Source organism: Podarcis melisellensis (genome assembly GCF_964234715.1).
Source record: "Podarcis melisellensis genome assembly, chromosome: 4".
In the NCBI taxonomy this organism is placed as follows: domain Eukaryota; kingdom Metazoa; phylum Chordata; class Lepidosauria; order Squamata; family Lacertidae; genus Podarcis; species Podarcis melisellensis.
In genome coordinates, this window is record NC_138531.1 from 60,023,508 (window position 1) to 60,050,248 (window position 26,741).

At 39.0% G+C, this 26,741-nt stretch overlaps 3 long non-coding RNA genes and 1 pseudogene across 5 annotated transcripts in view; 1 reads left to right on the top strand and 3 right to left on the bottom strand.

The window, feature by feature from the left end:
- Window positions 1–258: 258 nt before the first annotated feature.
- The window catches only part of LOC309368102, a 114,883-nt gene continuing 88,400 nt past the window's right edge, over window positions 259–26,741 (bottom strand). The window contains exons 4-5 of the long non-coding RNA XR_014167527.1: window positions 1,942–2,067; window positions 259–349 (exon numbers count right to left, since the gene is read on the bottom strand). This is a non-coding gene — a long non-coding RNA (uncharacterized lncRNA). The remainder of the gene's footprint in view (window positions 350–1,941; window positions 2,068–26,741) is intronic.
- Window positions 7,714–9,194, bottom strand: LOC309368625 (histone chaperone asf1b-B pseudogene; annotated as a pseudogene). Its single transcript has one exon. The product of its transcript is annotated as a histone chaperone asf1b-B pseudogene (transcript).
- On the bottom strand, window positions 10,208–19,664 carry LOC309368113. Its single transcript, XR_014167549.1, has 2 exons — window positions 19,103–19,664; window positions 10,208–10,864 (listed from the first exon to the last, which is right to left on the bottom strand). It is a non-coding gene; the product is annotated as an uncharacterized lncRNA (long non-coding RNA).
- Window positions 22,989–26,741, top strand: part of LOC309368115 — a 45,244-nt gene continuing 41,491 nt past the window's right edge. For both annotated transcript variants that reach the window (XR_014167551.1, XR_014167552.1), the window contains exon 1: window positions 22,989–23,123. This is a non-coding gene — a long non-coding RNA (uncharacterized lncRNA). The remainder of the gene's footprint in view (window positions 23,124–26,741) is intronic.

Consider the following 26,741-nt stretch of genomic DNA (forward strand, 5'->3'; position numbering starts at 1 on the left):
CATCACGTACATGATGAATTTGGACCAGGTTGTACTGTCACTGTAGGACAAAGTTCTGGGAGGAGTCTAATAGTAGGTAGCCCTCCCTACTCTCTTTTATGCAACTCTGTGGGATTATTGAATAGTTAAATAATAAGAGATTTCCCAGCAGAGTCATGGCACTAAAACAGATTTTAGGGCGAAGTCCTTTGTGACTCCAGGCACAAATGAAGTCCTGAATGGGAGGCAGTAATTCCTTACTTTTTTACATAGCTCACCTGCTTTGTCCCATTTGTGTCCTGCGCTTGATTTTTTTCCTGGTGCTGCTACTGTTTGTGGGATTCCTTGGCATCAGTCAAACTGCTAAAACCTGTACAAGAGAACATAACATACATAAGTTGATATGTAGACATAAAACCTGAATAATTAAAATTGTCTTTCCAGTGTATACTTTAAAAATTGTATCTCCGATATATGTTGTGTAACACCATAGTCAACACAATTTTCTTTGATGCTGTTTAGTGGTGTCAAATATTCTAACACTGTTAAGCTTCTTGGACCCTAAAAACATGAATTTCCCAGTGGCGTTCATGAATCTTATATACATGACCAGCTGTCTCTATTTACGAGACCATTCCTAGCATGAAGGCAGAGGTCAAAATTAAATTTTCATACAGAGGTACACTATGCCCACATGGTAGTAAATTGACCTAATGTGATCATAAAATGCTTAAAGTGCTCGTATAAATCTTTAGATGCTCAAATTAATTTCAGGCTGCACTGCACACACTTGCATCTACCTATCTGCTGTGTACCTGAGTTTTTTTAAAAAAAATATTTCTTTCCATGACATAATAAATGCCACAAAATAACCCTGAGGCACCTAGCCGGCAGCATAAATCATGATATCTTTGTAAAAGGAAAGTATAATTACAGCAAAATAACAGTTCAAAACTGCTTACAATTTACTTCTTGCCTTTGACAAATAGTAGAGAAAATAATTGCCTAAAGACAAAGTATAACATTGATTTAGATGACTTGTTATACATATATTGTGTAAGCTGTGGAAACAGTGCTATTTTCAAAGGAAGCCATTCACAGTGCTGACACATTAATTTGTTCAAGTTTATAAGAGTGCCCATTTATAATTCTCCACTTTGTTCTTCTTCAGAATCCCTTTGAGATACCTCTGATGCTTCCCCCTCCTAAAGAATGCTACGTCTCATCAAGCCATATTTAAATGCTACTTCCTATCTTTATCACATGTGCATTTTAATATCTTGCCTTTTTGATGAAAATATGGGAAAATTTGATTCATCAAACAATAACCTTAATTCCTGTTATCTAGCTACTGCTTCTTATGGTGGTTTTTTTAGTTGTGACGGTTCTTTGTTTCTAGATCAAGCTACTTGCCCGCCAAATGCTTTGGACTGCATGAACTCCACACAGCACCATGATGCACTGCAGTCAGCATTTTAGTTATGTAATATCATTGCTGCTGAATGTTTCAGGAATTCATTTATTATTATTGCTTATTTGCATAGCAGTCAACTGGACAATATCACAGCAACTGGAATAAACTTTAATTTCTATAAAGAAAGAAGCCTTTCCTTCCTCTAGTGGTAGAAGTGGGCAGTATAAGACAGTAACAATGTTCTGACAAAACATAACATCTACTTTCCTGACTGTATATTCTCAGTTCAAAAATTCATCACATAAAAGAAAGGACTTCTTAATATGCATATAATGCATAATTAACTTCTGGAATTCAGTTTCACAAAATATACTGGCACTGATGGCTTTAAAAATGGATTATATGAGCTCATGGATGAGTTCAAACCTATGCAATAGTTAAATGAACATTCCATCCTCTGATTCCAGAACTATCTAATTCAATAAATATGCCGTCAGGCTACTTTACCTAAGAAATGTTCTTTCATCCATTAGCAGTACAATACTCACACATATCTAGGTGAGCCTTGGCCAGCTCAGACACTACACCATACAGATAATGGTCCTGACCCAGTGGTGCCTTGCAGATTCAAGGGTTCTAATGTTCACACAGAACTCCTCTTCTTGCAAGTGTACCTTTAAACAGAAGAAGTTACAAGAAGGCATGGGAACTAAGGTAGTTTGTCTTAACTATTGGCTTCGCCTAAACTCAAATCCCCCCGGTCTAATATACCTAGTGCTGCAAGATTGTCACAAGAGTGCCTGGACTAAAATTGTCTATCAAAAACTTCACCACAACAGCTACTCATTTTGGTTTTTAGTAAAGCAAACCGTTTAATTTGTCAGCACCTAAATGATATTGGGCATCAGAACAACTTGGCCACAATAAGGAAATTTTGCCCATGGTATCACTATTTTCCACCTTCCCATTTCAACCCTCTGGCACTCTATCTGCATAATCTAGCAATTCTAAAATATAGGCGTATTTTACTCTTGCAAGATTGAATGTATTGCTCTCGGCTGTACTTGAAGGACAATTCCAACAGATTCCACATGAAAAACGCTTATGTCCCTGTGGAGATGGCAGTACCAAATCGGTGGCGCAAGCCCTTCTGGCTTGCACTTGAGGAATGAGATTATCACCCCTCTTTTATTGTCCATTCTGGGTCGCCCAACCACTGCCACAGTGTCCTTTCTCTTGGCAGATCAAGATGAGCAGGTGACAGCAAACATTGCAAGGTTTTTAGCTGGGGCAATCAGAATAGGATCCACTATTTGACTATTGATTCAAAACCCTAAAATGTATTTTATAAAATTGACTTTTTATTTCTATTCTTTGTATATAGTATTGTGGTTTTATTGCTATGGCCGATGGCTGGTGCAAATAAAGATTCATTCATTCATTCAAGGTGGTTTGGCCAAAGGCTTCATGGAAAACATGGATTCTAACAAGGATTAGGAAGGAAGGAAAAGAGGTGAAAAAGGAGTCTATAGAAGTGAACAGGGAAACCTGCATGCACAGGATCACCATGTCCACACTGAAGCCAACAAAGAGCTATGGTTTGGGATAATGCAGTAAATTTACTAAAGGTACAGTGGTACCTCGGTTTTCAAACGTAATCCGTTCCAGAACACTGTTCGAGTTCCAATATTTTCAAAAATAAAAAACTCATTATGGAAGCCTCAAAATGGAAAACTCAATACAGAAGCCATGTTTCTTGTTTGACTTCCGAGGCGTGTTCGAAAACCGAAGCATTTACTTCCAGGTTAACGGCGTCCGAAGACCAAAATGTTCAGCAACAGAGATGTTCAAAACTGAGGTACCACTGTATTTTGGTATTTTCCACTTTCTCCTTTATGGCTAAACTTAATATAAAAATATAATACTATTAAATAGTCATAACCAAAGGATTCATTTTACACACACACACACACACACACACACACACACACACACACACACACATATATATACAGGGGGGGAAATGAGTTGAGGAATCATAATCTCAATTTTAATTAGACAAAAAAATTGTAAGTTGCAAAATACCTCATTATTCCTTTGGGATATTTCACCTGCTGTTGCTACCATTATGAAGGCAGTGGGGCAGGCAGGGAGTGGGGGTAGAACTGGTGATGAAAGGAAGGAGGGAAATCTATGTGAGGTATGGGTTTATTCTATATATTTTTTGAAAGATTGTCAGTCATCAATGCAGAATATTTTTCAAACTTTTGCTGTGAGTTAAACGTTATTTGCTCAATAAATCAGCATTTCCATGTTGTCTTTCCTTACAAACATTTCACTACATATTTATTTACCTATTCTGTCTAATTCTTTGGACCTGTCTAGGTGTATGCAGATCTTTTGGCGAATGCATGAGATGCCAAGAGGAAGAGTTGGTTGTAAAGCAGCATTTTCTCAAATGTACACACTCTAATACTCTGTTCCAGCCTCTGCTTTTGCTGAGGGAGAAGCGCACCACTGCTGCTCTGCTGCTACCCTCTCTCTCCCTTGCCAGTCATACCTCCCCTTGATGCAACTGAGTAGGGAACTGTATCAGATGGCTAGCCATAGCACTGCATCACATTCAAGCCATTTGTGTTTACTTACTGCATCACATCCAACCCATTTGTGTTTACAGCCTTGATGCACCAAGAAGGCCCACATCAGCTATCTCAAACTCCTCATAGACATTTATTTTGGAGAATTAACACACTGTAGTTAGTGCATTACAGCCCGTTTTAATGTGGCATTGTAGAATGTTATACTTAATGAGCACTTCCTGCTGTAATGGCATAATGGTGACTCTCATCGCTTTGGAATAGTAATCTAATGTCAGCACAGATGACAAGGCACTCATGAGTCCATGCATATGGCATAGACAAATTAGCAGAGCTAGGTCACTAGATCATCAACATGTACAAGAGTATATGTACTGTGTCACAATGGAAAGGGGAAATGGATGTACTAGCTCCTTGTTAGCTTCTGCAAACTACTAAATCCATTGTGTGCACACACCTTTTAGGCATATAGACCAAGAATTTCAGGATTCATCAACAGGAACCATTCAGAATTAGGGCAGCTCTGCAATACCACATCCTTTCTTTTGCATAAGCACACCCAGAATGCCATGTCTGGGTGTCAGATGCTAGACTCTAATGGAATCTTTTGAATATTCTTATATTCCTATAGTTTTAAACAGTACGTTTTTCTGGGGGTATGCAGGGGTACGTATACCCCAAAGCATTTTGTGAATCTAAGTTTGGCCTCATTAAGGGGCAGTATTTCAACATGGGTAGGAGAATAAGAGTACACATAAACATTTTTTAAAGAAAAAAGCACTGGTTTTAAACGAATATGATATGTATGTTTGTGCATGACAAATAGTCATGGCATAGGCTCCTAGCTTGCACTTGATTTTGCAAAATAAAAAAATTCCTTCCAGTAGCACCTTAGAGACCAACTAAGCTTGTTATTGGTATGAGCTTTCGTGTGCATGCACACTTCTTCAGATACCTGATTTTGCAGGTCATGGGAGTTAACATGGATTCAAAGTATTGGGGATTTTGTTGTAGATACCAGTATAAATACTGGTGAATCTATAATTAACTCAGAAGTGATACAGCAGAGGCACCTCTCAGGATGTTCAGTAGTCCATTTATACTATTGTAAAGGAACATTTGGCTTCCTTGACTACACTCCTAACAGAATCATGATCTATGAATAATGTTTTCTTTTCAGTAACATGAAAAGAGCAGGTATAGCATAGTAAAAAAGAACTGCGAACAGCAGAACCATGACCAAGCCATTCCCTGTGTCTGCTGAACAGTCTCACTCTTGAAAGAACAATTTTGCAGCCTGCCAGCGAGCTTTTGCCAGAGTATGTCTGACGAACCAAGAAACACATTCTCTGACATGTAAAAAATTATTGATTCTGCCAGTATACTCAATCAATTTCAGCACGCAAGACAGACCACAAGATTCAGTACATACATGGAGGAACCCCAAAGACTCTTCCTTTTGGATATAATGCAATTAAAATGATTTTATGCATAGTTAAAATGTTTGCTTATACAGAAAGGTAACAGTGTATAAACTATGTGAAATGCATGCTAAGAAATAATATAAAAGCTTTATTAAAACTGAAACATATTGCTAGACAAGGTGGCATTTCTATTTTCTTGAACAATAGAAAAACTGTGTATATCTAAATGTGACTTAAGTGCTTTGAGAAATTGCTTTTAAAACAAACAGTGTATTGATATATTTTCCTGTCAATTGGAAACGGAATCAATTGTAACTTTGCTGATAGGGAGGCATTGTGGTACAACCGTTCCTTTTAAAAAAAAGGTTTTAAAATACAAAAGCCATTCATAAATATGAAACAGTTATGACTATGTTAGTCTCTTGACCTAACACACTAATAGTCATATATTAGATTGTTCCAATGCTGTAATGAACATATAATTTTACATTTGAGTAGGGATGGAACAGAAATTCATTTGTTTGCATTTTTATGTGGATCTACCTAATCTGCACTTCTCAAAACAATACATGTACAGAAATGCAGGTAATCATTTCAAATTAACATTTTTCTGAATTTTGTGATGCAGTTTTACAATCCAAATATATGTACGAAAATGCAATGTGTACAAGCACCGGCCCAGCTGGAGCATTTGATGAGCATGGAACGAGAGGCCCCTTTTTCATGCCACTTCCCTGTGGCCAGTGTGAGCTTTCTGTTTGCAAGCTCAATTCAGAGGAGAAATGTGGCAGATAAAAATAAGGATACTGAGTCAAAGTACTGCTCATGACACAATTATTAGCTATAGACAAACTTTCATCACAATAACCAGGTCCTGTTGAAATCAAGCCTTGTCAGAGGAATGTGCCACTCTCCAGGCACCCGGCTGATTTCCTTGTTGACCTCCCCGTCTGCGACTCCCGGCAGGATACAGGCGAGGTCTCTCTATCGGCGATCCTCCTCAAGAACACACCACTCCTCCCCTCTCCTCCCTGCTATCCCCAGGGAGGGGAAAGAGACAGACAGAAATATATTTACATGCCTTTATTTCTGTCTTTTGCTGCAGTACAGAGAAACATGTCTGCACTCTCTTAACATCAACAGAGAGAGATATAGACTCCACCCATGTACTTCCAGTACAGGTCAGATGACTCACTGAGCTAACATCCAGTGCTCAGTACAGTGAATGGACTGCCCCTTTCTTCCCACGGTAACAGTCACAAACATCAACATCCTGTTTGGCTTTCCAGCCAGCCGCAGCTGCTGCTCGCTGCATTGCTCCTTTTTCGTAACAGGTCCACCAGAGCCCAGGCAGACAATGGGTTCCTCTTCTAATATCCAATACTCCCACAAGATAAAAATCCCAGAATACTGTGCATTAAATAAAAAAGTTGCAAAAAGGCTATTCCTGTGTAAAGGTAAAGGGACCCGTGACCATTAGGTCCAGTTGCGGACAACTCGGGTTGCGGCGCTCATCTCGCTTTATTGGCCGAGGGAGCTGGTGTACAGCTTCCAGGTCATGTGGCCAGCATGACTAAGCCGCTTCTGGTGAACCAGAGCAGCGCGTGGAAATGCTGTTTACCTTCCTGCCAGAGTGGTACCTATTTATCTACTTGCACTTTGATGTGCATTCAAACTGCTAGGTTGGCAGGAGCAGGGACCAAGCAACAGGAGCACACCCCATTGCGGGGATTCGAACAGCCAACCTTCTGATCAGCAAGCCCTAGGCTCTGTGGTTTAACCCACAGCGCCACCTGTGCCCTGTGTACATGTTCATAACTCCAGACCTTCCAAGTGTCCCTATTTTCTAGGAACGTACCTGATTTAGAAAAGCCGTCCCAGTTTCTGATTTGATCCCAGAATGTCCCACTTTTCCTTAGGATGTCCCTATTTTCATTGAAGAAATGTTGGAGAGTATGGTAGGATGTCCCTATTTTCGTTGAAGAAATGTTGGAGAGTATGGAGTTATTCAAACCCCAAGACATCTGAAGACAATCCTGACATCCCACCAGATGTCAAAGAGAAAAACAACTACCAGACTTTTAGAAGACATCTGAAGGCAGCCCTGTTTAGGGAAGCTTTTAATGTTTGACCGACTATTGTATTTTAATATTTTGTTGGAAGCTGCCCAGTGTGGCTGGGGAAACCCAGACAGATGGGTGGGGTATAAATAAATTTATTATTATTATTATTATTATTATTATTATTATTATTATTAATAGGGAAGGTTGGTATTTTTGTTTGTTTTTTAATTCCAAAAAGTTTTATTGGTCAGACATATAATGCAAAAATGTTTTAAACACTTATATGCTCTGCTCATCTCTAAAATACCAAGGAGAGAAATAGAGAGATCAAGTATCAGGGCAGGTAATAACAGAAAAGAAGGGTGTGCCACTGGAGGCAGGCCAGAACCCCCCCCCCCCCCAAGTGCAGGCCTTTTGAAGAAAGGCAGGTTTCCTCCGTGGAGGGATTTGTAAACTTAGCCACTGTCTAAAGGTGTTGATGCAATTCCTGCTCACTGTGGCCTTGGGCAGATTTTGGGTCAGTGGTAGAAAGAAGGCCAACTGGTGCAAGCTAAAAGAAGGAGCTCTCAAAAGCAGTGCCGGGACTCTTGTGCAAATAGGTAAATTGTACAGCTTAAATCTCATCATCCATTACCTTTTACTAAGCACAGATTGTAAAATTGGGACAGGCTTATCAACTCCTGAGAGGCATCAAGACCTGACTGCAATTGCTAGCTATTCTGCCAGCAGCAACTCATCAAGACTTAGCTGTGTTGCAACTGAAAACTGTCCTGAAAAGAAGGCACCCACTATGCTAGATTCCTAGGAAATGGGTGCTCAAAATAACAAGGAAGCTCCCATTGCTAAGCCTTCTGGAGACCTGGAACAAAGGAGGGAAACACAAGGTTCTTCTTTATGCAGCTAAACTAGGTTCCTGACAAGGGTCAGAGGATCCAAGAAGCAATGAATAAATACTATGACAAAACAGAGCTGTAGATCAGTTACAAGCCCCAACACGAAAAGGACTCTGAATTGTCAATCTCCATAGACATATCAGTTGCTTCATTATCTCAAATCCCTCCTACATCTCCCACAAAACTTGTCAGCTGCTCTTCACTGCCCAGGGTCCTCAACATTCTTGTGTTTGGATCACATACAGTCCATGGAATTCTCTGGTTGCAGACCCATGGAATGGACCAAGCCTTTGATGTAGACACAGCTAGGAGGCAGGAAGCTATCAGGTTCTGGGTCTACATTTTCAATATTGTCCATCTGGTCTCTAGGACCATCCCAATTGTTGTGGAAATAGGTGACTCTGAGGTTGGATGCCAAGATATTCCTCTGTAGCTGGGAGAAGTCTGGCTTGAGGGGTGGGTTTTCTCTTAGCTCAGGATCCATATATTCATTGTTGACACAGTATCCAATGCGGATGAATTCTTGGCCCAGATAGTACAAGTGATAAGTATTACTGTAACTCCCAAAGCATCACTTTCAGGGATTAGATCAGGGTTGGGGGCATTGGCTTCAAACACAAACATATGCCTCCCAGCTGGAACAGGTCCCACCAGCACTGAGTCAAGAACTTGGTCATATTCCTCACTCTCTGCAGAGCTCACATAGATGATGTTCCACTCCAAATTGTGAGGCAACGCCTCCCCGCACTCAAATTGCACCTGGAAGCAGAGCGGGTGGCCGGGTTCTCCAGCAACAAAACTCCCAGGACAGATACCCGCACCATGACAGATCTCTTCTCTCCCCTCCCCCCCGCCTGCCTGCTTCCTTCTCCCTCCATAGGGAAGGTTTTTAAAATGTTTAATGTTTTATTATGTTTTTATATATGTTGGAATCTGCCCAAAGTGGCTATGGGGGAATCCAGTAAGATGTGTGGTGTATAAACAGTAAAATTATCATTATGCAATGTGACGTCCCTGTTTTCATTGGAGAGATGTTGGAGGGTATGTAACTCATAACATTTACTGGCTTACTGTCTGGAGAAGCAGGAGGGTGAGGGGTGAGACTACAGCCACGGAACATTTCTCAATTTGGGCACAACCCGCTATTAGTGTGGAAAGGAAAACCCTGCACATTCTAATGACAGTGACATGTGACCAAAAGTGCAAACGATCAGCTACCAACCTACTCTTTAAAATGTTGGATCAAACAGCAACTACACCACTGTAAGTGGTAAGTGCAGAAAGGCCCCAATCGGGGCTTTTTTTCCAGCAGGAACTCGCCGGGACTCAGTTCTGGCACCTCTCAGATAGGCACCACTGCCATTATAAGAGAACAAGGTAGGGTTCATGGCGAGTTCTGGCACCTCTTTTTCTAGAAAAATAGCATTGGCCCTAATATACAAAACTGCAGTATATTACAAAGGAACGTAGCTCAGTAACAGAGCACCAACCAGAATCAGAAGGTCCCAGGTTCTGTTCCCAGCATCCCTAGGTAGGTCTGGAAATCACTCCTACTTGAAACCTTGGAGAGTTGCTACTGATTAATGTAGACAATACTGAACCAAATCGACCGATGGCCTTCTTCTGTTAGGAAAAGGTGCTTGCAAAAATGTGGATATTAGGAGAAATCCACAGTAAAATGCTGAAAAATTAATTTGAGGACTTTAAAAATAAAAGCAATCTGATGCACGAAAATGGTAAACCTAACTTAATTGGAAAAATGTTCAACGGAAATTGACAGATTTGTCTGTCCCTAATGTTCAGGAAGCATTAACTATTAGAAATTGTAACATCTTCATACTATGAGCCATATATAATTTATTTTGAAACAGCAGAGAAATGTATTCAGGCCCTACATTTAGAAAACAGATCCCAAAGCTTATGTACATTGTCAAATCGGGATAAAGGTTTACATCTAATGCAAAACAATGCTCATTTGTAGTCAAACCCACAATTTAGAGACTTAGGAAAAATAGATAAGATGTATTTAAAATAAACATCAAGAAGTGTTATTTTATTTTAAGGAATTGTATGGCTTTGTAGGCCTCTTGCGCCAAGGTGTTAGTTCAGTATTTTCAAACATTCCTTAGGATATATTTCATCAAATCCTAGAGTCCTGCAAATCCTTTGGAAATCCTTTAGAGGATGTAGTTATTTCTTTCTTTGAGAAATATCATAACTTCTGGAATCAAACCCTAAGAGCTTTCTGTTCAAAAAACAGAGTATATTTGGAGAAGATATTTTGTAAATCTTCAGGGTCTGGATGCACAAACATATAAGCAATGGTCCAGTCTTTCATATATCTTCAACCCTGTCCAGTCTTAGTGCTGAGGACATATGGTGATCCTTTCTTTTATACTCCAGAGCATTCTTCTGTATTGTAGCAAAGGCTAGCGTTGGTCCACCTGATGTTGACTATGCTAAGTCCTTCCTCTTGAGTCCAGTTCCTGAGTGGCTGGGAGAAGTGATATGATAGACCTTCAGTACCAGGGAGATTTTTTAAATCCTCAATTTTCTTTTTTACACTGTATATTAAATTGAAAGTCTCTTGTCAACACAAAATGGAACATTTTATGTTCTCATTAAAGAAAGTAAATTAATAAACATAGTCATGCTTTGAGTACACATTAGTTCTAAAGAGTATGACCTAATCTGTATGCAGCCTGGTTCCTTCTGAACATTTCTGATTTACTATTCCTTTCTGAATACAGCTAAAAGTATTCATTCACCCCCCCAAAGTGTGAGACGTAACATATCATATGCTACAAAAGTCAGAGACTTTGCCAGCATCATGCTTTCCGCAGAACCTTTAAGTGTGTTTTCACCCTGGAAGTTTGAACAAAACTTTGGAGCTTTTGTGCCACATACAAATGCCAATAAAACACACAGGAATCTTAAACTAATGTAGATTGTAGCCAGTACAGGTTTTCCATTTGCATTGTTTCAGAGGCTTCACATGACATCCAATTACAATTTTTGTTACATTACATTTCATAACCATTCCATTTATTTATTTTATTTGTTTATTAAATTTGTATGCCACCCTTTATCCAGGGACCACAGGGCAGTTTACAGTATAAAAACACTAAGATAAATACATTTATTTGGAAAATGAAATAGCATTAATGTAATCCATGTGCAGATTGCTGAACTAAAGGATGGTATAGCAGTGTTAAATTTGAATGTTAAAAACTACAAGTGCTTTTGAAAGTTTTCTCTAATGCAGCACAGACTGCCAATGCATTAAGGGTGATACTAGTGATATCTAAGATATTCAAATTATTCAAAATACAATAAGACAAGTTTAAAAAATGGGATTAATTTGAATTAGTTGGTGAAACTCACCTGATAAATGTGCCCTGATCACCATGGGGACATTTAGTCCCTGTCATTTTCTGTTGTTCTGGCTCGAATCCTTTTCAAGTGCAGTCAGACATGCAGCAACAGAATTTTTTTTCTCCATAAGCCACTGAAGCCAGTAGGAGTGTGAGCAACTTTGATATGAGTGGGGAAAGGGTCAGTGACTGCTAAGCTCGAACAGCCTGATAAGAATATTAAATCTAACATTTATCCCCAATGAGTGTCTGATGAGCCATACCTTGCTCTGCTGACAGAGTTCACTAAAAACACATTATGATAATCACTGCAGTGTTCTAGCAAAAGCTGAGGGACCAGATCACAACAAAAGGGACGACCCCATTATGTTGTTCACCAGGCAAGTACATTATTAGAATGAAAGCTTTTTGCCTATTTACAAACAAGTCATTAGAATTGGTAATCATCATTCCAAGAAATGTTCGTTGAAGAAAAATTAGTATTTTTCTTTCTCCACATCACTGATTCCCACTAGATTCTTCGCATTACTGTTAAGCAGTAACTGGTTATGAATACAATCTAGTCCTTTGAATAACTGGATTATATTTCCTGATTAAAATTACTCATTGCCTTGTTTCAGTTCAGTATTCATGTCACAGCATTAACATTCTGATATGAAATCATAATGTGGCCTTGGGATTTTATTTGGGTTTTTTTGGTTTGTTTCATTTCTATCTGCGGGAAAGGAAATAGGCTAGGTCACATCAGAGCCCATTTAGATTAATTATAATGACTCACTGATATGTGCCACGTTTATACAGTTGGGATTCAACACTCCTGGGATATGTTTCATTGGTTCTCCCTGCTATGTAGGTAGAGGTGAATAAAAATAACAGCTCCTTTCCAGAGAATGTCAAAGGCTTATTGGCATAAGAAATTCAAGTAAGAAAGAACAGAACTTGACTACACCTTTTCTGACAGATTGAGATCACGACTACCTGGACCAACTTAAATTTTAACAACAAGTTATGTGTTGGTTTAGCTCAACCTCCTTGTTTTTCAACAGTGATGTTTACGTAAGTTAACATATGAGCAATAATGCAGCCTCAGGACTGGAAATATATTTAACAGCCAGCATCTTTTAGAAGAAAATTATTTCAGATTCTAGATTTTAGCAGCAAATCATTAGCCTTTAGTAAGGGAAGCAATTTGGATTTTAGATATCTAGAGCCTAAGCTATGTAGGACAAAATTGACAGTGAAATAAAATATCTAAAATCTACTCAACATCATTTTTTACATACATACAAAGTATTTTAGAAATCTATATATTTTGCTTCTGTTCTTTCTGAAATATATTCTGAAAACCCCGGCTTCTGCAAGCCACTCTGTAGTTTCAGCCCAGTGGAATGATTTCATTCTGCAGTCCACCCAAATGCAGCATGGTGGGATAGGGCAGTTTCAGCTACTCCTAACTTTTTTTCCTCACTGATTGTGTTCATTCAGTTTCTCCTTGTGCTGAATAGCCTTTTCCATATATACAGTTGGTTCATGCTACCTCAATTATTGCATCAGTCCAATATCTCTACTACCTAAAGCAGCCAGGATTAAATGCTGAAGCACCACAGCCTCCAGAATCATTGTATGGAATGTCTCTCTATTCTTTTATTTGAGTTTGGATCAGGCCCAGGTAGGATGGAGCATGCAATGCAAATATCGTCTTGCTGCACCACTACAGAACTCATTACTCATGCATTATGCATTCAGGCATTATGTCAGCTCAGAGAATGGAAATTCAACAGAGAGACCATTTTTCTTTCCGGTGTTTTCTCTTCCTTTTATTCAATACCATCAATACATTTCTCTTTTTTGGCTCGTTGCCTTTTAGCCAAAAGGCTAAACCTTCTGTCCTTTCTCCTTTCTTCGACTACCTTGCAGTGGATGCCTAATGACATATGCTTGCTTTTATAGCTAATAGTTTATGCAGGGAGCAATAGGTTTGACTTCTCAACCCTTTTGCTGAATTCTTAGTATGCCTCAGTCATCACAATTAAATGTCTGAAGGGAGTGGGGAGGATACCCTGCCACACTGGAGACTGAAAACAAGCAACTGCCTACCAAAAATCAAAAGGTAAATGTCTCATGGACAATCTCTGACACACAACCCCCCCCCAATAAACAATAGAAAATTCTGGGGTTTTTTTCTTCAGGGGCAAGAAAGAGAAACTTTGTCCCTACAGGAAAGGTTCTCCTTAGTACTGTTTCTTCAGTCTTTCACAAGGAATATTATTTTAATATGGTGGTGGTAGTATATTATGCCCCAGCCATTTCTCATAAGAGTGCTACATTGGAGACATAGATGAGCATGCCAAAGCAGCTGACAATGTGCCTACTCTTTCTGCTACAAAGGACAAAATCTGTGCACCTTATACCTTGTGGTAGGATGCTTCAGCACGATCCAAAGAAACCAGGGTATGAACTGTGGCGCATAGTTAATTTGCAAATGAAAGCCCCAACTGCAAGTGATGAGAAAGACCTGTGATTGGATTTTCCAATGCTTTCACTTTCAGTAAAAGGAGCCTCCCCCTACCTCTCATTTTAGATTTGGTACTTACTTATATAATTAAGAAGACTTGTAATTGTTTTTGAATTAACAGTGTGCAGTTCACTTGAACTGTTTTTCCTAATTAACTTGCTTGGTTGCACATGATTTGAATAATGAAGTTTAAGCCTTCCACTCCACCCCTCAGTCCCATTTCTCCAACTTAAATCTCTCCGTCCCCAAAATTGGTATTAGCTGTGGAGCAAGGGGTGGCGGCAGAGAGACAGGTATGCCATGGGTACCAACGTTTCCTCCCCTCCAACTAAAATCCCTCACCTGGAATGTATATGTGAGACATAACTGGGGTTAACCAGCACAATTGTATTAAAATATCAAAGATCTGAGAGTGAAATCAAGCTAGGAAACTGCAGGCAGCCTAAGATGGTGAAGGTATGAGGGAAACCTCCTGGCCCTTTACCTGACACCATCCCGGGTCAGGGCACAAGGTCTGATGATTCACTGATTTGGTATATTCATTGCCTTCTTACTTAAAATATAAGCCAATATATGGGCAGTTTGGGTGTGAGTGTGGGTGTGAGGGGGGCAGGAGGCCATTATCTTCTAACAATTCAAATAAAACTGCATGTATTTGCATCAAAACTTGTTGAACATAGGGGTTACTTTAAGTACCAATAAATTATCATGTGTGTATCCTGAGAAAGACACCTATAAACTACAGGAAAGATATTCTGATGATTTAAGAACTCCCTTTCTTTGAATGAGAATTACAGTGTCTGTTAGTGAGCAAGACAATTCCCAAATAAAATGCAACTTTATCCCAAAGTCAGTAGCTCTGCCCTAAACCTAATAAGATTATTTGTGTATAAACTTCTTAATTTGCTTCCCTATTTATCGGCTATTTCCACTGCTCCTATAACATTGCATTTCCACAGTTAATTCATCATGCTATAAAATAAATCAAAGCACTAAACAAGAAACATAAAATATTCTAACTTTCTATCACATCTGTTTAATGGAATATTTCAGTATCCTTAAGAGAATACGTTGTCTCTTTCATTGAGTTATAGAGAGCGCAAGAGAAAGATTGACCTAGTTCATAACTCCTTTTCCAAAGAAGTCAGCATCTAGAAGCTCATGAGCAAGGCAAATAAATAGGTGACGTCACCTGCTGCTCTCTGCCCCTCTCTGCCTCTGTATTCAGATATTCTACTTTTCTCTATGGATGCTCCACTTGGCATTTAGCTAGATAGAACAAGAATGAGTTTCTGTAATCTTTTTTCAAGCACACCTCCATGATCTTCACACACTGAATGTTTGGAGACCAAGAGTGGGATTGCACATATCTCTGTTCCCCAGTTCATTCATTCATCCATGCATTCAATCAATCAATCAATCAATCAATCAATCAATCAATCTAGAAGGACTTTTTTCACATGGATGACCTTAACAGGGGGTTAGAGACATTCATGGAAGATACAGCTATCAAAAACTACTGCCTCCAGAACCAGAGGCTGCATGACACAACCAGTTGCCAGGGAGAACAAGTGGATAGGGCTGCTGTGTTCATTTCCTTCTTGTAAGGTCCCATCAGCATCTGGTTGGCTGCTGTGAGAACAGGACATTGGACTAGATGGATCTTTCTTCAGATTCCGTAGAGCTTTACTTATGATGGACGTTTTAGGCCAACAAATATCTGAAGGGCCATAGGTTCCTCATTCGTTGTATAGAGTATCTGGATATTCTCTTTTCCTTTTAAATAGAGGGTTTCTGGACGAAACATTCAAGTACACTTTGTTCTGGTTTGCTAGATCCTTACTAGCTCACTTTCCCAGACAAAATGTAGCCTTTTGAGCCAAGGTATTCATAAGGGGACACAGAAAATGAAAGCAGAATACTGATCTCTGTCAACAAGCATCCTTTAGTGACTGCCGGCACAAAATATTAAAGCGAATTGTCAGCATATTCCTCTTCAGCTGATGGTAATCACTGGTCATATATACATTCCCATACTTTTTCAATTCCTCTGGAAAGATTTTATGGTAGAAAACATCTGTACTTTCTTTGACTTCTAATCTCTCCTTATTAAAACATGGATACACAACTCAGCAAGCTATTGTGAACTGTGTTTTACCCTGTTTACATCTCATGAGCCTAATGGGATAAGAAAAAGTAACTTTCTGTTTGGGCAAAACAAAAAGATGGGTTTCAGAATGCCGTGAGCAGTAAAACTACATATCTGAATCTAAAGTAGGTCAAGTCCAGATCTATCAGAGATCCAAAAAAGAGAGATTTCAGAGTCCCAATATTTAGCTAAAGTCTTTCTTTAAAACACAGAAATGTTTAAAATGTAACTGGAAATTCTTTGGCTTTACATTTGGGGACATCTATTCTTTTTTTGGAGCCTTACCCAAGGCAAAGTAATCCAAGCAAGGCAGTTGACTTACACAAAATGTCAAGTTCTACAGAGTTTGTGTGCCAGAATGCTAGAAGATCTGATTTGTGCCCTTCCTCTAGGGAACAGATATGCTATGCCTAACTGAAACAGGGGGTAGGTGCTGGATAGGTATAAGAAGGAAGGAAGCGAAAGGATTAACATTAGCATTCAAACAAATAACTCTGTGCATTGGTTCCAAGCAACAGATTGTTCCCCTCTTTTTTCAGTGGGGTCATTTTAGCTCCATCACATCTGTCAGTGTTTATGCTGAGCAAATAATAAAGAACAAAGGAAATGTAGACCCATCTGCAGTCAATTATTCCATGTTTTTCAGACCTATTCCATTTCTATAGGATCACCCACATGTTGTATAGCCAAAAACTAAATTATCATTATTAAGAATGCATTAACTCCAAAAGATCAGTTGCTCAGTTTACCATGGTCATACAATTTCAGACATGTGTAATAGCTTTGTATCTTCTTTATGAGATAGTGTCTTTAATTAAGGCAGTAGGAACTTTCACAGAAATGCCCAAGTGTTTCAAAAATCCTTACTCTGTACCAATGAAATACTAATAGTCATGCCATTTCTTTTATACCCTGAGTTAGCTTCGTAACAGCAATTTCTGCATCAATTTGGTTACTTTTTAGTCCTTGCACAGAGAATGACACAGAACAAAGAAATAGGAAAACAGTGCTAGGGCTGAAATAATTTTTAAAAATTGTGTTGGCTAGTTCACTAAGCTGGTGGAAAAGCCAAATATCCATTAACCTTTGATCTATGGGACATCGGTGCACTATAACTTTAGTCATCTATGTCTGTAAGCTTTAACTCATTAAACCACAAAAGTATTCTGAGATTACTGAATTTCATATGTATTCTTGGCTAAATGTGCACATATAGCTGCTATCAGGGAAGAAAAGGATACTTACTGCCCTTTGCTTAGCTTAAGTATCATTACGCCATGTGTTGGCCACAGCAAGATTTAGACCTCCATCATCAGCACCTATGTAATATGTGCAATCTGTGCTTTTCAGACTACCAGATAATTATTTCCCTTTGTCAGGCAAAGAGATATTTTACACTGCCATAAAAACCTTTATTCTCAGAAGATCAGTTTCACACACAAGGCAATAATCACAATCATTTTATTCTTTCAGTTCTATTAAGATTAAAAATATTATCAAGCTGCATAAACAGACTTTGCAGCACTCTCTATTTTCAGCCTAATTTACTTTTTAATTAGAAAGCAAAACAGTTCATCAGAAGAATGAGGTAATTTCTGGCCACAATAAAAACATTTGGCATCTGTTTTGATAAAACTTTATACTAATATTGTCAGCACGGCAGCTCAAAAGAATGTTTTGGGCTTAATACATCCTGCTTTCATACTACCATCATACGGCAATACTTGTACTTTTCTACAGCTGGGGCGAACAGGTCAGTAAGCTATTCATTTCATAAACTGAACTTTAAAGATTATGCATGAAGATATGATATACTGAAACCCTTAAAAGCAGCAGTACAACAGACCAGTTCAATCTACAATTTATTGCTTTCGTTGAAATAGTTCCCACATATTGTAGAATATATCAATAAATTACACTTTAAACTGAACAGCTGAACATGTAGCATTGGCAAGAGCATTCCAGACACTTGAGGAAAATCAACTGTACAGACTGAAACAGGTTTAATGGTTATGCCTCTTTCTAGGCTGTGTAGGTATTTTTTTTTCTGAGAGTGAGGCTGCTTCAGATCTTTAACAAAATTCTCACCAAAATTACAATGTTAACAGATCTGATCATGTGTCTATCCTCATATATATGGTGAAAACATGTGCACGCATATGCATGCATTCTTGGAAATACGGCACTAGGAATCTTTATTCTAGGGATGGCTTGCCACAATGGTTCCAACTACAAATTTAGAAATGTCAATACTGTCATGCTTACTTGGGGGAATTAACAAGAACCAACAAATGTCAACAGGAATATAAATTAAATGTATATTTAAACAAACTGTTGGGCAGTATGTAAAATGGGTCAGCAGCTTATAATAGTAATATATAATAGTGCCAATATAATAGTAAAAAGGAACCCAGCAAGGCAGTTGATTGTTAAAAGTTACACAGGGTACTCAACTCATGTTGCTTTGACCATAAGCTTAAACAGTTCCTATCATGGACATAGAGACAGAGGCAGAGATATTGCCTTATGTGGAGTGGGTGCGGGTGCTAGAGAACCTGTAGAATTATAGTGGAAGCTTAAATGCACTGGCAGGGGTGGGGAGCTCAAATGAAAATGACTGAAGTTGGAAGACAGTGAGGTTAGGGAAGTGAGAAATGCAGAGACAGGAGGGAGATGTGATAGGCTAATAATTACCTGTCCAGAGAAAGACAGAGTAAAGCAAAAATATTTCCTTAATTTCACCATGACATGACTTCGGGGCTCCATGTAGCAAATTGGCTAAATTGGAGAAACTGAGAAAACTTGCAAGTTTCTTCTGTTTTTCTGAAAGAGTCCTGTAACCAAAACAAACAAGCCCTTGTAAGGAGCCCCTGAACCAAAGTCCAGTTTCTACTCTAGGTTCCTTAGAACCCTCATACCGAGTTTCCTGTTGGGAAAAACACTGGCTTGTCCTTCTTGCAAGGGTCTTGATTAACATGAAGAAAACAGAAAACATGGTTAAAGGGCATGGTGACAGGGAAGAAGAGGCAACAACAAGGGATTTAGCTAAGTTGAAGATGTCTGGCTCCTGCAGGCATCTACATGGTATAATACTGTTACATACCATCCCACTCTCCAAGCAGGGACACACTACAGGGCTTCCAGCACTTACCCAGGGTTTAGTTTCCACAGGATTAAGGTCAGCAGAGGCTGTGCTGTTTTTAGGATATATGGTTTTATTTACACAAATATGCAACCCAAGCATAGGATGGAGGGTCTCATAGCAGTAACACTCCCAAAGATATTGCTTCTCCATTAGTCACAGCTTTGGCTCTAGCTTTGGATTGTGTGACACCCTCCCAACCTCATAAGAATGCCACTATTGTAATGTAGGTAACACCCACAAAATAATGTGATAAAGCTATCTGCCCTCAAATATCATGCTGGTCTCTTGCTTGTAGTCAAGGACATTTAGGGAGCCCCCTGCCCCTGGGAAATATAGTTGGAAGACGGGGAAACAAGAAGAGAAAGAAATGTTAAAGAGGAGGGTTGGCTGGAATATTCAAGACCAGTGTTTCCTAAAGTGGGTTTCTATCAGACAACTCTTATACTTCCTTATGTACCTGTAGAAAATAGATTTCTCCGTACATATATTATTTTGTAAGATCTTTTTCAAAAGGTTATATTATCTTCCATATTCAAAGTAGGGTTTCTAAATAACCCTTTATTGGGATTCAGTGCCTGCACAACATCTGCTAAACATTCTAGGTCAGTGGAATATTATTTGATGAAGGGATTTTGAATTTCCAGAGCTAGAAGGTCTTTCCCCTGTCCTCAGCATATAGTTTTAAACTACTTTATCATTTTGTTGATATCACTAAAGCCTTTTATAATGGTCACATAAAAATGTAAATGTCATGTGTTCTATCTGTTTAAGAGAAAAGAAAATTTAGATTTGATGGATATAAACACCTGTCTTTTGGGAAATGGGGCAACCCCACAATTCCCTTTCACAAAGGTCACACAATTGCCATCTACTGTGAAAGGGTCATCACCAATGTGGCCCTCCAACACAGAAGACACACACACACACACACACACATGTATGTATGCATGCACACATTTCCATTCCAGAGTTCATTTCTCATTGCCAATATATAGGCTGAATTGCCTAACAGGTGCAGATTCTAAATACTTTTTACCACGATAAGTGGTTTTCTTCACAATTGTTTCCCCAATAACTGTGCATGAAAAGTCAGTTGTTGATTAAGTGTTTTATGCTTATATCCTTAGGAAAGATATATATGGCACTAAACTCAAAATGAATATTCTGTGGCCTGAAAAACTATTGCTATCTTACTTGATGTGATACAATGCTGTCCAGTAGTAATAGGTATTTATCACTTTGAGAAAAGGTATTTATCACTTTGAGAAAAGAAGTGGGGCGGGCGGGCAGTAATCTCTACTTGCATTTAAACTGCGGCAAATATGGAGTACAGCCACAAAAGTCCTCAATTTACACTAAATGTATATCTTCAAGTGTCAAATCTCTGCACTGCACTGCTCCATGAAATACAAATGTAATAGTTAAATGTCAAAAGAAAACACTAAATAGAAATACTGCCACTTCAGCAAGATAAGTAAATGGGTTCAGGCATGTTTTTGAAGTTAGTGAAGCAATAACTCCATGACCTAAAGCATTCAGTATCCCAGTCTAGTGAGCAGTCAACGTCTCCAACAGGAAGAAATGCGAAATTTGGAAAGCTGATGAGAAAAATGCACATGTTCATGCACTATCAGCACAAAGTTATTTAGCACAATTGCTCCTGTAATTGCAGTACATTGCGAATGTTCAGTGTTCAATGGTCCTCGAAACTCAAACTTCCAATTGGTTGATGATGGGTTGTGCTAGTAGTGAACACTGAACTGTGAAGTATTAAATTCTGGAATTTTCAACCTGAAATCTGTTCCCCACCTCCAAGTCTACTGTTCTTTTTCTGTGGGTGTATATTGCTGTCCTCCCTTATCTTTTTTTACCTGAGGAATCTACAGTTAAATATGAGTTCCAGTGTCTAAACTCATATATCTGAACTGATGGCTGGAGTGCTTTTCACTTACATATTATACTAAAACCTTACAGAGCCTTATTCTTCATTACGGAAAGCATCTTATCCAACAGAAAAATCAGTGTTTATATAGAAGTAAATCAGGTGAAGACTACCCAAAATCTTAGTTTTACTGAAGCGGATGAACAATAAGAATAACTCCCTAACGGCTTGAATGACAGAACATATCATGTACAAAACACACAAAAATGAACACCCACCTTTTTTGCAGCATCATTTGTGATGGGGGGGGGGGGGAATCCTTCTAAGTAATATACTGGCACTGTGGAATATTATCTCAATTTATGGCTGCCAGCAGGCAAAAGCAAAAAGTGACTTAAAGGAAAAGGAGGCAAGCCCTTCACTACCTTGCAGTCATATCAGTAAGTGCATAATGGTATGTTATACTTCCATTGGTGAGTGGATGCATTTTGCAACACAACTAAATACAAAGCCTCAAAGGGAAGGATAGCCTCAAATGAAAACAAAGTTCCATTTTCTGCAAATCAAATATATTTTGCTCCAGCTGACACATTTCAGTGGAAATACTCAAACTACCAAGAGCATGGGTAGGCAAACTAAAGCCCAGGGGCTGGATCTGGCCCAATCGCCTTCTTAATCCAGCCCACGGACGGTCTGGGAATCAGTGTGTTTTTACATGAGTAGAATGTGTGATTTTTTAAAAAATGCATCGCTAGGTTATTTGCAGGGCAAAGGATTGCGTTCATTTTTTCCCTCCAAAATATAGTCTGGCCCCCCACAAGGTCTGAGGGACAGTAGACCGGCCCCCTGCTGAAAAAGTTTGCTGACTCCTGACCATAGCTGTCAACCTTCCCTTTTTTTGCGGGAAATTCCCTTATTCCAGCACCATTTCCCGTTGGTCCCCTCTGCTATCACAGATTGTTAGATATCCCGTAGACTGTCCCCGGGACAGGTGAGGCTGCTGATCCCTTATTTTCGAGGCTGCTGATCTCTTACAGTATTTTCAAATCTGAAAGTTGATAGCTATGCCCCTGACCAAGAGGAATATGCCTGTTATTATGCCTGAAATACCAATGTATTGCATGATGCTTAGGTTAGTGGCTTAATACAACTGAAAAATTAGAAATGTACTCAGGTCTTGCTAACCACATGCTATTTATCCAAAAATTCACTTATGCAGACATTAAAAAAAGGCCAAAACCTCACCATATGCTCCACAGATTCATTAAGCTGATCTCTCAAATTCCTTACTTCCTTGAATATTTCTGCTTTGCTGGTTGGCAGCAGCCATTTTGAGGCAGAAACCACAGAGAGAGAGAGGAGGACAAATCAGAGAGCAGGAGAGACTGCACATACCAGGGAGTAAAAGTTCAGAGAAATCAGGTGTTTTTTTTTACTCTGTCTCTCTTTTGCTGATTGGTTGTAGCCATTTCAGGAGGAAACCATGATTGAGGGTCCGGGTATGTTTAGCCTGGAAAAGAGGAAATTGAGAGTAGATATTTGAAGATGGCTGTCATATCTCAAGGGCTGTCACATCGAAGGTGGAGCAAACTTGTTTTCTCCCTGCTCTGGAGGACAGGACCCAAAGCAATGGCTTCAAGTTACAAGAAAGGAGAATCTGATTAAACACCAGGAAGAACTTTCTTACGGTAAGAGCTGTTTGACAGTGGTACAGACTCACTTGGAAGTGGGTGGACTCTTCTTCCTTGGAAGTTTTTAAGCAGAGTTTGGGTGGCCATGTGTCCTGCAGGGATGCTTTAGTTGAGATTCCTGCATTGCAGGGGGTTAAATGAGGTGACCCTCACAACGTCCCTTCCAACTTTAGAGTTCTAAGATTCTTTGATTCTATGATTCTACGTACATGTCAAAAATAGTGATAAACCAACAAGTCCTGTTGGAGCAGAATTCCCATTAAATGTTTCCAATGGTTTGTTGCATATTAATGATCTTAGCATATTGAACATGCCTGGATCTCTCTCTCTCTTCTTCTTCTTCTTCTTCTTCTTCCTCTTCTTCCTCTTCTTCTTCTTCTTCAGTTTATATATTCTACTACTTTGTGAATACTGATCTTTATCCCTATTTTTAGAAATCCAGTGCATCCATATTCTTGCCAACCACACTGTTGCAAACTGACATCCATATATGGGTCCATAATAATGCATCACAAATACCATTTTCCTCCAACATATTTGGATGGACTGTTTTATACTACTAGCTCTCTCCACATATACAAATGTTTCATTTCTCTCTCAACTTTTTGTTATTGTTCCTTGTGACCATGAGCAATTATTCCATTTAAATAGTATCATGGTATTTACCAGATAATGGCAAAGAGTATTATATTCCTCTTACATTACATATCCTTCCTTTGCATGGTGCATGGCAGTAATGGAGACAAATTAATGCTATCCTTTTACTGACATTGACAAGGCTAGCTTTATTATTATTATTTATTGAATTTATATACCGCCGCATACCCAGAGGTCTCAGGGAAGTTCACAGAATAAAATCAAAATACAAAACTACAAAATACATAATCAAAATAAAAACAACCCAATAAGCCCCCCCCAAAAAACCCCAACACATTTTAAAAGGGCAAGTGTGTGGATCTGGTCTGTGACTACTCACTCCAGAATCTTGCTCAGGAAAGGGAGATTAGCCTTGTTTCTGTAGTTTATTGTTGTAGTGTTATTTTGAAGTATCATAGAGACAAAGAAAAAGTAAAATTAAATTTGAAAATTGAGTCAACACAACAAATCTGAAATAAAGAGAAGGTAGGAATTTAAATCTAAAAGGCCATAATACAGTGCACCAGGTAAACACTTAAATTCAATTGAATTCAAAGGAGTTTTAAGCATGGCTAACCCCATGCTAGATTGTGGCATTTATCTATATTTAATGTGAAGCAAATAGGATAGCAAGCTGCACTGGCAAGTGGGTCAATACAATTTAAAAATATGACTTGTTGGTTGTGAATTTTTACAGGGCTAAGAGTTATATATTGTAAGCTCTTGCATTTATTTTGACATAAAATGGGAGTTGCTGGGTAAAATATCAACAGTAGTCAGGTCAGGAACCTGAGAAAACTACTGCTGATAAGAGTGGACTGTCCTAAGCATTGGTCTATCTTCCCCAGTCCAAGTATAAAATATATGTTCTTATATACATCAAAATGTATGGCTGTCATTGCACAGTCCCCACTGAAGGATTTGTAGTGAGTGCTGTATCACAATCCTGGATTTGCATAATGCCAGGGTGGGATTCAAAAGCAAAAGAGAAGGCAGGTTATACAAAACCAGTGGCCATGGCATTGGAGCCAGAAGGGAGTGACAATGGGGGGGGGGGATGGTGGTTTAAAGGAACAGCAGAAATTTGAGTAATGCAGGGATGGTTCTTAGCATGTGACGGGTGGCTTTAATGACAGAGGTTTGAGTAAAGTACTGTGGGATATTTGAGGATTCTGCATATTTCTCTGTCATATATGAGGCAGTTGAGAATTGGAAGATGGAGACTTCAGTACAGTGAGAAGTGAGAGGCACTGAAAGGGAGGGAAAGTGGCTGTTATAAACAGCAGTAGTTTGAATAAAGCAGGGGTGGAAGGACACAGAGGCAAATGGTGGTTTTAAACCACAACAGAGGTTCCCAAGATACTAGCCACTAATCTTTCACTTCACTTTTTTTAGCTATTAAGAGCATAGCTGTCAAAATAAGGGACCAGCAGCCTTGAAAATAAGGGACCAGCAGCCAAAATAAGGGACCTGCAGCCTCCCCTGTTCCAGGCACTACAGTCTTCCTGTCCTCCTGCAGTCTGGTCAAACGCATGCTGGTAGCTTCGAGAACACTGTCCAACCAACTTTGTAACCAGAGGTTCAACTGAATTTCATGGTAGAAGAGGTAAGGCAAGTGGGAGTGACCCTCACCCTTTCAGCTCTGGGAATATAAATGGATGAATGGGACAGAATGAGGCAAGCTTGCAGTTCTGTTGTCTAAACAGTTGTGTAGTCGGCTACGTTCACAGGTTTGGATACACATCCACAAGTTGTATGTGCATTTTGCAGGACTGGGCAAATGAATGGGCTTCTCAATGGATCTTGGATATCCGAGTTTGTTTTTTAAAGTGTAGATTCTGCAAGTCCGAAGTCCGTCTGCCCTTGATGCATTGTGTTACCTGCTCCACCCCTCCCACAACTATTTTAAAGACTTTTCAGGGAATTGCTTTAGCATCCGAGCATAAGGCTCGGACGCACATGGACTGGAAAAGGAACTGTTCCAAAACGTTTAGGTTCAAATTTGAATTAGCTGTTAACCTTCAATGACTCCATCTTCAATTTATACGGAAAGAGTTTGCCAGCAATACCATCTTCTCTAACCTTTTGTGCTGCTCTTTGAGGCAATTCTGTGGCAAAAGGCTTCTTGAAGTCCAAGTAGATTATGTCTGTTGCTTCATTTCTGTCAGTTGTCATTGTCACTTCCTTGAAGAAGTTAATCAGATTTGTTCAGCTTGACCTCCACTTTAAATGGCTTTGACCTGTCTAAGTCGGTACCTGTTAAAATGTTCTCAAGTTTTGTCCTTACCCAATGATTCTGAAACCTTCTTCCGTACTTTGATCCCATTCTAAATATAGATGTCATGTATGCTACCTTCATGTTCCTAGCCTATTACGCTTATTATCATATCAGCAGGGAATAAAGTGTCTCTGCCATTCTTTCCTTCATTTCATATTTTCATATTAAGGAAACAAGAACATTAGTCTTTCAACATGTCATTGTTGTTGCTGCTGTTATTTATTAAATTTGTATACCGCCCTTAATCCAATGATCCCAAGCTAGTTCACAACAGAAAAATACAAAATGAAAATACAAAATACCTTTTTAAAAAAACCCCAGTAACCCTCAGCATACTCTTTTTCCCCCCTTCCAACTTCAACACTTTTTTATTTTCCTCTGAAGGTGCTTCTCTCATGTACTCTTTTTACCCATGTTTCCACTGCCTTTAAATGAAAACAAATTGAAGCCATACCTCACCAACATTTCTTGATGTTCATATATATGCTGCAGTAAGCTTTTGCCAGTCAAAAGTTCATATCTTCAGCTATTGCAAATGGCTTTTCCCCTTGGATCTTGGAAGTATTTGAAGCAATCTAGGATAATTGCTTCAGTCACCAGTGGATACAATTATTGATTGTTGTTTTTCTAAATATGTTTAGAAACCATTATACTTTTTCTTAAATAAAATAATAAGAGTGAAGCCTTATGCTCGATTTAAA